Below are 11,075 nucleotides of genomic sequence, written 5' to 3'. Positions count from 1 at the left end.
TTTAAGAAAATACAGCGGTGTCTCCTCTACCTTCTTAAGCAAATGGATGGTTCCCAGAGAGGCTGGGCTCGGTTGTGTACTTAGTCAGTAAATTGAATCTGCACATGGGGTGGACATAATTTAACTTAAAAAAATAAAAAAGAGGATTTTGAAGTATTATTTGTCTATATTAAAAGTGAAGGAAGTATGCCTTAACAAGCCAAGCCATTTTGTCGTTTATTTGCTATATGTAAAATATTTCATCTTAATTTTGGAAGGGAAAAAAAATAGCAGTGGTTTAAATCAAGTGCGTCAGTAAGGAGCTTGCCATTGGTAAGGGACATATGAGTTCCACACTTCAAGGTAGATACAAATGAGCTCCTGCTCTGAATGAATAATAGAGTTTTACTCCCCTATTCCCCCATTAACGTTTCTTGAGTTTATTTCCTAATCTGCAGGAATAAAGCTTAACAAAACAAAACGCCTTACCTGGGCTCTGAGCACCAATTCCTTAAGACAACTTTATTCTAATTCTCATTATATTTTAGTTCACTGATGGCGCTTGGAGAGGTTTAAATCAAAATAGAAAAAATAATAACCGTTGACTCACAGAGGTGGGGCCCAGTTTCTTAGTCTTTGTTCAGGCAAAACATGTGTTAGAGGCTATGAAAGCTTTGCAAAATTCAAATCTGGGGATTTTAGCAGCCACATGCCATAACTGCAGATCCCAGGCTCTGGGCATGACGAATACGTTTGTACTTCCCATTTAGCCATATTGTTGTGACTGAATAAAAAATGTAGTCTTTTTCACACAATTTAATTAGAAGTACCAGATGTGGTGTTGTATGACTGATGTCAAAATATGACACTTTTATGTAAACACTTTAACTTAATCAATCAAGTAAATAGCTTTCACTATTTTAAAGCATTTCAAATGTGCTTGGTACAAATACATTATTTTCATGTTATGCTAAATAGATCATGGCCAGCTGCAGCATTATTAAGAGATTAGGGGAATAAAGTTAGATTTTACTATATTATTTTTCAAGGGCCAGCCTTTACAATTTCCTCCTCTGGGAAAGACGAAAAGAAGACAGGGTTACAAAATCCTTTAATTTTGTGGTGCTGAAGAAAGTTCTCCTTGGGAAAAAAAAAATGGTTTCTCTCCATCCCCATAAAAAATTATTTTAAAATATACCTTTGCATTCTTCAAAGCTTCTGGAGATAATTTTTTTTTTCTTGTTCCCTATCTGCTAAACAGTCCGTTGCAGAGGGAGTGCACCTTTACTAGCAGATTAAGTGTCCCAGAAGTTTGATATTCCCAGGAGAACAGCCTGGGAACAGAACACTAGTTTCCAAGCATCTCTCCTTATGCTGCCTAGTTTGAATTCCTCTCAGTTCAAACAGCCTTGTCGCTAGGGCCAGTTTAACTTTATCCAGCAATTTAACTCTTATCAATTTAACTTCAAAGTTGTGCCCCAAGTTGTCTTTGAAGAGCAAAAGCTAGGGGGAAGTGACAGACACTAAATGGAGACAAGAAGTTCAAGGTTTCTCCTGTGAAGGGAACTCAAAGTTAGCATTGTGAAAATCCTGTGAATCTTCGTGTGATATTCCAAAGGAAGGGTGGCTGCAATGGCCCTCCGTGGAAAAATATTTCCATTTAAGAATTCTTAGATGCACAAAGGAAATTGGACTTTAGGCTTCTTCAGGGCAACAGTGGCTCAGAAGGATGATTGGGTCAATCTGTTTCTTAACCTGATGCTGCCTTTTCTAGTCCTCTTTGTCCTTTGTACAGAGGATTGGAACAAAAAAGAATTATTTGGGAGAAAGAGTAGTTGGGAGAAGCACTGTGGAACTATAGAAATGGATTACATCAGGCCAATATTCTAGAATATTCTACAGTCCCTAAACTTAATTTGCTTTTACCACAGTTCTACATTATACCATTCATCACTGTGGTTTAACCAAAAAATACGGTGCTCTCCACTGTTGGGCGACACTGTGATTTGCTCTTGTGGAAGCTAAGAAGAGGACAGTATAGAAATGAGAATAGTATTGTGTGGAGACTTGACTATTCCTGCTGTAAGGACTATTGACAGGGAAATCTAAAGAAGAGAGAATTTGACCTATCAGGTAGATGTTTTTTACCTGTAGGTAATATTTATTTAGCTGAAGTGAAAACTTTTTTTTTTTTGTTTCTTTTTTGTTAGAACAACAGTGTTGCTTTAAAGCTCTAAATGGAAGGAAGAATAAGTTTAAACAGTTCACAGTTTCTTTTAAAAGCCAGTCATAAACAGGGAGGGATCTGTATGGCAAGGTGGGCAAGATTAAATCTCCACCTGGAGGCTTGAGCAAGGATTGAGACTGTTGAATAACCCTCGTGTGGCCAGTAGCTGCTTTGCTCTATTCCCACAAGCCAAATTGGGACTGTTTTTATCAGAGTAGTCTCATGGGATTTAGAACTAGGCAAATGCTGAGTAACCTGTGATTCAGTTTTATAATAACTTCTAAGCAAAACTTTAGTAACTCTTACCCCTGGGCTTTGGTAGTGCTTTTCCCAACTGCTCTGTCTCCTTGCAAGAACACTTAGCCCCAGAAGGCCCTGATCAGGCTCCTCCTAGTCTTGGGGAAATGGAGGCTTCCCCACAGCCTCTGCCCTCTCCTGCACCTCCCTCCACCTCCTCCCTCTTATGTTTCATGTACTTTATCAAGGGCTGCTTACTTTCCTGATCCTACTTAGGTTGCAGGCATTACCTGAAGAAAACAATAAGTGAGGAAACTGAATGAACTTGCAAAGAGGAGGTGTGGGCTTTGTCCTCCAAATGGATTGGTTTTCTGGACCACACACCTTGAATGCAATCAATTAGTGGGGATGCTTTCTGTGCCACTTAAGCTGGGTGATCCAGTCGTTGTGTGCTTTGAAAAACTACAGGAGCTGGGTTGGCATTCTGATCATTTTGCTGTGTGAATCCCAAAGGGCGAGACGTCCTGGAGGGATTGACTTTCCCCTTTCTTCCCCTTTTCCGCTTCTTCTTCTTTTTGCTCTCTAAGCCATCTCTGTTTATTTTGGCAGATGCATAAGTCTAAGTGAAAGGTGGGTAGAGGTGTGGAGGGAAGGAAGTGTGTGGGGGGAAATGGAAGTGCTGTGCAGTGAGCCAGGCCACTACTTTATTTTGCTTTGCTCAATAATTATCACATGAATATTTTGGAAGAGATTCATTTTAATGCCAGAGACTATAGGATTCTTTCTCTTCTCCCCCCTTTCCCTCTGCCCTCTCATTTTTTATGATAGTAGAGGCAGCAGGTAGGCCTGACAGAGGCCATAGGGTTTTAATAATGGAGCCATGAACCTTTCAGAGGTTGCTCCTAGAATGGTGATTACAAAGAATTTCTCACAGCACAGCCTATTGGTGGTCTGTCTTTAGTATCTTATTTTCTAGCGCTCAGTTTATGGGTCAGTTTCTAGAAGTTAGTGCTTTATAGGCAACCAATGAAGAGTTGATTATTTAATTATAGGAGCCAACACCCATGCTGCATTCCTTTCCTTCCTGCCTCAGGGTCTTTGCATCTGTTCCCTCTGCCCGGAACATCTTCCCTATATCTCTCTTCCTCCTGCTTTGGCAAACTTCCATTCATGTCTTGGGCTAAACATCTTGTCATTGAAGTCTCCCTCACTCCTCCAAGCTGGGCTGGTGTCACTTAACATTTCTCATGTAAGATGTAATTCTCCTTGATAGCAGGTATTTCAGTTTTAATTTATTAACTCCTGGGCAATTATTAGTTTTTAGTTTACCACTGGGCTTTCTTGCTAGTCTGTAAGATACTGTTAGCAGGACTGTTTTTTGTTCATTACCATCTCCCCAGGGCATGATGGTCAACAGATATTCTATAAATATCTGGGCAAGTGAATGTTTAGGTTACTACTAGGTAGCTGCTGTTTTAAGGGAGTTGTTACTATTTCTGGGTGCAGTCATCTCGGGGATAGTTATTCAGAACAGTAAAAAGCCAGTTTAAACACATTCATGTGAAATTCAAGCACTGAAAAAAAAAGATAAGGGGGAAAGGAGGGTGTGTGATGGGCACCGTGTCAAGCCTCAGTGTGCGATTAATCCTTCTCCACTGTTAAGCCACCCTACTAACTTTCAGAGATCCACCTCAGCACTTTCATGGTATCCTTTCCCTTCTGTTCTAGTAATATGTGAATATGTTGGGAATTTGTGGGTGGGAGAACTAAATTCCATATTTAAAATGCATTCACTTATTCATTCACATATTCACTCAAGCACATATTGAATATGAATCATGGCATGTCACAGTTGTCAATGGGTGACATTGGGAACAACACTCAACCTCCATAAGCCTCAATTTCCTTAAATACAACATGGGGTTCTTCAGATTAAATGAGATAATACTTGTAAAGCTGTTAGCGCACTGCCTAGCATTCAGTAAGCCTTTAACAATGTTAGTGATCATCTTTGTTTTTATATGCTGAACTCTTGCCATCCAAACACTAAAAAGAGGTGATCCTGGTTCTCCATAAGTTCATAGCTTGTGGATGCTTGGCATGACAAGGCTCAAGAGTATTTTTCCCTTTCCATAATCAGCCAAGTTGATACAATGACAATCAACGGGAGTTTCTCAAAGCACTCACTCTGTGTGATGGCCCACAGCTTTGCAAAGTTTTCAGCAGAGCTGCAGTGTGCTCACACCAGCAGCAGCAACGTTTGTTTTTCTGCCTCTTCAGGCAAGTGAGTCCTCTCCTGCATACCCTGGGGCATTGGAGTGGCAGGACAGATGGCCTGCTGGCCATTTGCTATCGTTCTCAGATGATATTGAGCTTGGGTGCTGCTGGATACATGGTTGAAGGTTTATAGAAAAATTGTTCACAATCTGTGAAGCATGTGAATTATATTCCTGTGACATTTAAAAAATTCTTGGCAGAGGAAGAAGTGTTGAGTGAAAGGTAATAATCCACTGTTACCTTCCCCTTCTTTTGACTGCTATAATGATGGTTGGAAAGGCCTCTGAGAAATCTTGTCGTTGTGCTTCCCATTCCTTAGACAGCCTTCTTATTCTTCTGTGCCATTTCTCACTGGCGGTCTGTGATTAAAAAATATTTTGGACACAGGGATGCAATTGATGTTTGATCCCCCAAGAGGTTTACCTCTTAACGCGGTGGATTCTAAGTGAAATTGAGAACAAGTTTTGGCTATTACTTTTGTAGGTGAAAATGCTCCACCAGTGTCTGCTATTTCTTTAAAATGCTATCTCGGCTTTGTGGGAGATTGTTTTTTATTCATGGGAACATTCAGAAGACATATAGAAATCTTCATTCAAATATCCTGGAGACTTCTATCCAGACGGAAAAGAAAAGTAAATGCTGGAAATTTGTAACTTCAAACCATAATTATATTCATTACCATATAATCTGTAAGTTTTTCTAAAATAATTTTTTCTATACTATGGGCAATTGTTCTTTCTTCCATCTTGATTTTTTCTCTCGCTTGTATTTTCACACTGACTGTATTTATGCCTATAGTTAGTACTTAACAATTTGCTATGCATCATGAATTAACTTTGTTGTCACCTTATAACAGTGTTAGGATATAGCCCTAATATTATTCTCATCTATAAGCAAGGGCATAGAGGCAGAAAGAAGTGAATTAAGTCATCCAAGATCACAAGCTGGTAAGTAGGAGATCTGGGATTTGAACACACAGAGTCTGGGCCCTTAAACAGGATGCTTTGTTATCACTGCCATCCTGGTCTGTGCAAAACAGACCACAGAGAGGGTGTAGCTCCCTTCCAAGATCTGCCAGTGAGTGACTAGAGAACCTTGCAGGGTCACCAATGGCTCTGGGTCTCAGTGTTGGAAAACACTGCTCACGTACCTTCTTTACTGCTTAAAGTAATGTCTTTAAAAATTGATTCAATATTTATAAAAAACATTAATGGAATAAAATATTAAGCAAACAATTTTCTGAAGAGGAAAATTATCTTTGGTTGTATTTAACACATTCAATCTTACAAAATATGGGTCCTGAAAATTAAAACAGGCTGATGCGTGCATCTCTCTCCTTTTTCTGATTAGAGTTATTTCACAACATCGTATATCTGAAATTGTGTTTTGTGCGTTAAAGATTGCCCTTCACTGGAAACCTAGAAATTCTGCAATGAGTCCACTCAGACTAAGTCTAGAATCACCCAGTTCTATCATTGTTTTTTTCATGTTTGTTTGTTTTAATGAGTTCAATTTCTCAAACTCCTATTTGGTCCAAAGGGATGATGTGTTTGACATAGACCGAGTTCACTGACTTCAACATCTGTTTTTAGAAATTTCAGCACTTCTCACCTTTAGTTGGAAGCTGCTAAGTTTTACCCCTAGAATGAGGTACACTTTGAGCAGTTAAGGTGAAGATTTTACCAGGCCCTCTTAAACATTCATACCTTTTATGCCTTCCTGAACAGAGCTCTGGGGACAGAGCAATGTGGTCTCTGGTATTAAAGATAGTGGGCCAGGAACACCTGGTTACAATAAATATAGGTTCCTTCTTTCAGCCTTGTCTGTGGTCTTAAAATGAATCTACAAATTCTAAAATTTGTCATTTCCAGAATTATGATAATCCTAGGTAATGAGACATTTTCACAGAGTCCCACATTGTAAATTTGATACTTGCCTATTTAAAAGGCCATACCCAAATGAGACTGAACTTTGTTAATTGCATAGTTTCTTGGATTCCATTTATCTCAACACCAAATAGACTTAGAAACTGAAAATATTTACAAGACAACTAACTATAAAACCATGAGAACAAATGAAATTCATTGAATGTTATTTTAAGAAATTGTCCACTTGTATGAAAGCAGTTAGGCAAATTCCTGAAGAAATAAATTAGGGTGAAGCCAAAATATCTGTGGGCTTCAGTGAGTCTAAAATATTTTCCCCCAAATAATAGCATTTATTAGTGTGTTTCTAATTATAAAAGTTATTCATGCTTACTTTAGAAAATGGGGGGAGGCAGATAAAACCATCTTCAATTTCTAACTCATGTTAGAAATTGTGACATCCAGGAAAAGAGCCATTGTGTATTCTGTCGAGGGTCCTTTTACAAAGCCATCAAACTATTGAACTTGATATGAGCTTGAATTTAAAATATAAATAATACCTTATAATAGCACCAATTCTAGCGACTCTATGCTGTATTTCCTAATAGTTGGGCCACCCAATTTAATATACCTTGTTCCTTACTTTTATTTTTTTTTTAAGTTACTTTTTCCAATGATGAATCTTACATTTCAGTCATGGGACATTTGGAGGGAACAGAAAAAAAAATCATACTTAACCACTGAACTTCTCCTCAAGGCAATAATAATGTTGGTCTCTTTTCATTCAGCCCCCAAACTCATCCTTACATCAGCGTGTCTCTTTAGCTAGGTGGAAAAATTGGCAATGTCAGACCATGGTCCAAGGTTTGGCAGACTAGAAGTGCAAAGGGAAGAGTTTCCAGTAACCATTCCATTCTGGCCAACCACAATGATGATGATAATAGAGAACGAGGAAAAGAAAGAAAATGGGAAGGATTTATGGGGAGACCAGCTAGGAAGGGAATTGAAGCTAATCTGTGCCTCAAAGGCAAATTCAAAGCTGTTGGGACCAAGGGCTCTGCCTCTCTGCAGCTCTGACTAGTTAGCCCTGCTTCCGTGGTGTAAACAAGCGACACCTGGTCCTCATTCCAATGGATTCTTCAGTGCAAAGTGGTTTTCATTCCCCTACCCGCTGTGAAACAGCTTAATAGGATCAGGCACATAGTAGGTCCTTCATAAATGTTGATTGAGCTCAACTGAAAAAAGCCAACTTTACAATCTGGATGGCAATCTTACCCCAAAATATAAAATTGTTTTCATGAGAGAGCCTGAATTGAATTGAATTGAGAGATATATCATTTGAGCAAATATGGGCATAATTGAATATATACAGATGAGGTGATTATGATAATAGAAAAGGAGGAAATGAAGGCAAATGTGGGGGCCAGGAAGAGATATTCAGCAAAGCATTGTGCTTGTTTCAACGAATAGAGATTGTACATATGTGCATACATGAGTGTGTAGGTGTATATATATACATCACTATGTATATATGTGCAAATGAAATTTTTTTTTTTTTACAGAAATGTCCTGGGCTAAGGTGCTAATGAACTTATTTTTGGAGAAAAACAAGAGGAACTGAAAATGTCAAAAAGTAGAGAATGTCAGATGCCAAGAAATATGCTCAAGAAGTAGAAAAAACATAATAAGAAAAATGTCACATTTGTATATTAGCGGGAATCTTGTTTTTTTGCTTCCATGAATTTTAAAGTTGCATTGATTTGACTCAACCAATTTCATTAGCATCTCATATACACACAGGACTTTTAATGATATGCTAATGATCTATCTGAAATAACATTTGGAAAAGTGTCAGCTGTGGATATCATCTACTTAGCATCAAAGAAGTGATGCTCTTTATAATCTTCTACAGATAATCTTCTATAGATCATCTTCTGATTATCTTCTGATGCTCTTTATAATCTTCTACAGATTATTATATATAATCTTCTACAGATGCTCTTTATAATCTCCAAGGTTCTCAGAATCAGAGAAACTGTATTTGGAAAGGGTAGTCTACCAACCACCTATGCAAGAATCACCTGGGTGCTGATTACAGGCAGATTCTGTAGAGAAACATGCATATCCTTGGGCCCTAACACCAAGATCTACAAAAAGGGAATATCTAGATACAGTGTGCCAGAAATTCAGGTGACATTTATGTACGCCATGGTTTGAAAACATGGTACAGAATAAATGTTAGGAAGCATTTTTCTAATATATTTTTTAGTTGTTGAGGACCTTTATTTATTTATATGTGGTGCTGAGATTCGAACCCAGTGCTTCACACGTGCTAGGCAAGTGCTGTATCACTGAGCCACAACCCCAGTCCAGGAAGCATTTGTTTTAAATTCTCAGGCTATGCAAGTCCAGAAGAGAGAAGGGAAGAACATTGGTTCTTCCCACCAACAGAGTCATGGACTGTTTATTCTTTAAAAATTAGTTCTAACTGACTAATAGATAACAAAATCCACATGAGGAGGAATGAACTGATATTCAGTAGAGGAGAAAACTAGGAAGTCTTTTCTCTAGTGGATGAATCAGCTTTTTTGGCCATTGTCATAATAATGATAAATGCCATTTTTAATGACTACTTTGTGTCCAGCACTTTCCATGTACCACTGGAAGGGATCTCATGTGATGTTCTTAAAAAACACAGTGAGACTGATGCATTTTTATTTTATGATGCATATGCTGAGCCCCAGAGAGGTTAAATAACTTAGACTGGTCTCCCTGCTATTAAGTTGTAGCAATGGTATCTTTTTGGTTCTGAAACCTGGGATCTTAGCTCTCAAACCACAATGCATTTACAACTTTTATAAACCACAACTTTAAGTGCACCTCCAGGAATTGAGTTTGAATTGACTTATTTCCCCTTTCTTCTCTTTCTTGGATCCAGCTTGAGAAGTTGGGGCCACCCATGCCATGTTGGTACCCAGTAGCCCTGTCAAAAACATGAGCAGAGAGAACGCAACACTGGCTCTTGTTATTCTCCATCAAATTCCAGGTACAGGGCTTCACCTTTCTTTCATATCATGACACAGAGCAAGATCTAAATGTCCATCGTGAGTAGAGGTCCATTGTTTAGTTTAAGGGTGCTAATAATATTCAGTTTCTTACACTAGGGGCTGGTTTTAGGGCTAGACTCAGTTGGTGAAAATTCAGCAAACTATATACTTATGCAACACACACTCTTCTGTGTGTTGCATATTAAAGGTAGATAAAAATAAATAAAATAAAATAAAATAAAACTGTAGTCTCAGATTGAATTATGCAGTTTAACTACTGAAACTCACTCCTCTCTGCCATCTTCCAGCTTTCTTTTTCATTTCCAAATCAAGTTTTCTGGTGAGAAAATGGTAGGGTAATTTGTTTCAATGACTACTTATACAATACTGGCTAGACCCAAGACTGAAAGTGGAAGTTAACCCTGGTGAGGGAAATGGGCTGCTTCCCTGTTAAACCCTTTTCATCTCTTGGTTTCTGTAATCTTGAAAGTTTAGCACATTTTTCTATTATGTTAACACATTGTGTACTAAATGGGCAGACACAAAGCATCTTGAATGTGCTTTAAAATTTTTTGCTTAAGTAACCTCATAAGACTACCACATTCTTGAGTTTTGCCTGTATTGAGAATCAGCAGTGACTTTTAAGTTTTAATAAGTTTCACATGTTTTGTAGGGAAACTGTGTTTGGTTAATTCCAACCTTTAATTAGTAGCCTCTGGATTGGTGTACACCAGACACGGGGATGTTATTAGTGTGAACTGAAAGCGATGTGTGTTACTCCATAACAGATCAAAACAAACCTTGTGTGCTTTGACAGCATTAAACCCCACTGAGACCTGACCAGGATATGGTTTTCAGTTGTAAAAGAAAATTGTAATTCACAAGTCCATGCCAGATGTTGTACCCCAATACCTCAACTTCATTATATCTACCCAGAGTAGGTGGTCATATGAGTGTTCGCCAAAGGGACCTGGTTTGTTCTTTTGAATCATTTAAAAAAGAGATTTGTTGAAAATATTTAAAGTGGGAAAATTGGTGCTTCTTGTTTTTTGAGCTTTTGTTTTTAAAAAACATTTGAAATGGTAAAATTGGAGGACTTTAAATATATCTTTCCAACTTAGCAGATACCTTCAAAAGCCTCACAAACAATGTAATTTTTTTTTTTTACAAAATTAAATCAAGAAGAAAATTTTCATCCACAAAATGTAAAAAGATGAGACTAAGATCATATAACTGGATATGAGCAAATGTGAGTGAAAACAGATTTAGGAGCTGGTGTCTGTTTCAAGAAGTGAATAAAAGAATTCTAAGATTTTTCTTGTCTCAATCTTATACTATACTGTGGATGCTACCAAGTGTAAAATTATAAAAATATTACCAAGTTGTTCAAAGTGTGTGTGTGTGTGTGTGTGTGTGTGGAGAGAGAGAGAGAGAGAGAGAGAG

This window comes from Spermophilus citellus, assembly GCF_964194105.1.
Source record: "Spermophilus citellus genome assembly, chromosome: 10".
Lineage (NCBI taxonomy): Eukaryota > Metazoa > Chordata > Mammalia > Rodentia > Sciuridae > Spermophilus > Spermophilus citellus.
The sequence above is the reverse complement of the archived record's forward strand: the minus strand, read 5'-3'. Positions refer to the sequence as shown.